General features: G+C 51.7%; 1 non-coding gene across 1 annotated transcript; it reads left to right on the top strand.

Moving 5' to 3' along the window:
- The first annotated feature begins 1,730 nt into the window (after positions 1-1,730).
- On the top strand, positions 1,731-1,837 carry LOC126005732 (U6 spliceosomal RNA). The gene has a single exon (XR_007494769.1). It is a non-coding gene; the product is annotated as a U6 spliceosomal RNA (small nuclear RNA).
- Positions 1,838-2,787: the final 950 nt, after the last annotated feature.

The following is a 2,787-nucleotide window of genomic DNA, read 5'->3' as shown; positions in this document are numbered from 1 at the left end:
TGAGGAGCTAGTAGCTACCATATGGACTATCAAAGGACTGACTGTCCTTGTCTGAGTTGGAAGAACAGTTGAAAGACAGACGAAAAGCCATACTCAGGCTATCAAGGGCCTACATCTTTCTGGTGGAAGTGAACCCAAGTCCAGCGTCTGTGGATTCAGCCCCTTCTGTGCACACCCACATGGCTTTCCTCCTGGCATCTATGGCCTCAAACTTCCAGCGTGCAGGTGCTCGAGCTAAGCTTGCTATAGGGACTGACTGTCCTGTCTGAGGGAGTGTGGGTGCAAGCGTGACCCTGAGATGGAAATTATCCTGTCTGGTGGCTCTAGCCCATCAAGACTCTGGACAGGAAGAAGTGGGCTGAACCAATGAATGAAAAAATACAGATGAGATAATTTACTATTCAAGGTTCCAGTCCTTACTTAGAAGTTGGAAGCCATGTTTGGGAATTGGAAATGTGTCGTGGGGACTTAATTCTGGCTTCCATCATTTAGTCTTGTGGTCACCTTCATTTCCATCCCTGTGGTTTTTTGGCTGATTGTAGTAATTCCCAAGAATCCTGCTGTGATATGAGTGAGGACTGACTGTCCTTGTCTGAGTTGGAAGAACAGTTGAAAGACAGACGAAAAGCCATACTCAGGCTATGCTCTACCTACCGGCATTAACCTCTTTCCAACATTCTTCCAAAAACAAGTTCCCCCTTGGAATCTGCTGGGGCCCTTCTCAACTGCTATTACCCAGATCTCTGACCCATCCTCAGGCCTTGTTTCCTGCCCCCCTGCTGTGTGTCTCCTGGCAAGGGTCTTCCCCTCTCTGGGCCTCAGTTCTTTGCACAGCAAACAAGAGAAAGGAAATGCATACACCTCTACTGTTCCAGGGGCCTAGGGTGAAGAATGGTACAGGGCTTGGGGGCACATTTAGGCCGCATGAAGCCCCTTTACTATCGGCTGGGCTCCAGGCCTACCCCTTCATCTGCCCCCCTCCATCCATGGGTCCCAGCCACAGGCTGCAGACCGAGCCTCCCTCCCTGTACCACCCTCCACCCCCCGGAAATGCTGGCCGCTCATCACCTCCCCGGCCCGGTGACACTGAGTCACTGCACCCGGCAGTTGAGACCACATTTCCTCTCACAGGGGACAAGCAGGTCACGTGCCTGCCCAGGTCAGCCTGTCTCAGTGCTTCCTGACCGCCTTTGGGGCGGCACCTGAGTCCCGCACGGGGTTGCCCACAGCCCACCACCAACCTATATGCCTGCCCTTAAGGGGCTGGAGGGCGAAGGGAACATCACCTCCTCAGAGCACTATGTGTGGGCAGGGTGAGCAGAGTGAGGGAAGTCCAGACCATGTTAGCTGGAGAATAAGACCCCAGATGCCTCTTGGTGCTGGATCGCCTGATGATGCGAGGCCCTGAGGCAGAGACTGGTACCCCCCCCCTCTCACTCTCTCTCTCTCTCTCTCTCACACACACATATAAACACACGCAGATGTACTCACACATTTCATATATGCACAAATGAATTTACACACACGTACACTCACACAACTCATACATGCACAGATGCACCTACTTCACACACAACTTGCACATGTACAACCCACATACAACACACATGTGTGCGCACAACTCACATCTACTTACACATAAATGCACGTATGCACAGGCATTCACACGCAACACACTCATGCGCACACAGACAGACAACTTACAACATACACTTAAAAAATACGTACTCGTGCTCGCTTCAGCAGCACATCTACTAAAATTGGAACGATACAGAGAAGATTAGCATGGCCCCTGAGCAAGGATGACACGCAAATTCGTGAAGTGCTCCATATTAAAAAAAAAAAAAACGCACTCAACTGAGCATGCAATACATGCACAGACATATTCACATGCCCTAGACTCATATGTGTACATTTGTTTCACATGCAACAAACTCACACACATGCATAAAGACACACACATCTCAGACATGTCTGACCACTCACATACAAGCACCAATGTATACGTGGACACACATACATACACACACACATGCACACACTAACACACTGTGGGCCCCAGAAGCCCCCATCGCTGTGCCTGAATACTGAGTGTGGAGCATGCATAGCCCGGCCAGATGCCATGAGTTATGGCCAGCACTGCTAGAACATCCCCCAAAGCACAATTAATAAAGATAAATGAAATGTCTCTGGGGTCGCTAGAGCCACGTGGATGTGGCCAGTGCTGACAAGAGGGAGCATGGCGTAGGGAAGGATGGGGGGCACGGGGAAGACAGGGGTCCCTGTCTTCTCTTAGACTCTTCTCCAGGTCCTTCCACAAAGGTGAGCTCCAGAACCCAGGCACTACAGCTCCAGGAACTGCAGGAAGGCACCTTGCCCTTGTGTTGTCCCGTGGGGTTCAGGGGCTCTGAAAAGAGTCAGGTGACATCCCTGCTGGGCCTCAGCTTCCTTACCAGCCTCAAGGCACATGCCCAGGAACTGAGTAGTGAGCAGAGGCTATCGGCCAAGGCCTGACAGAGACCTTGCAGGGGTGGGTGGTAGTGATCATGAATGGCAGGAAACCCCCCCCCCCCAACCTTCCTACACCCAGGCCCTAGCAAGGGGCAGTTTCCAGTAAGATGCTTCTACTCTGATCACAGAGCAGAACCACGCCATAGGTGGGCCCAGTCTGGAAGCACTAGCTTAGAGGGGAGAAAAAGTACTGCAGGCAGGGGCAACGGCATTCCTCCAGCCAGGCCCTGTGACTCCGCTTAAAGACACCTTGTTTCCATGAACCTTTTTTTAGGG

The sequence above is a fragment of the Suncus etruscus genome, chromosome 3, assembly GCF_024139225.1.
Source record: "Suncus etruscus isolate mSunEtr1 chromosome 3, mSunEtr1.pri.cur, whole genome shotgun sequence".
NCBI lineage: Eukaryota > Metazoa > Chordata > Mammalia > Eulipotyphla > Soricidae > Suncus > Suncus etruscus.
The sequence above is the reverse complement of the archived record's forward strand: the minus strand, read 5'-3'. Positions and strand labels throughout refer to the sequence as shown.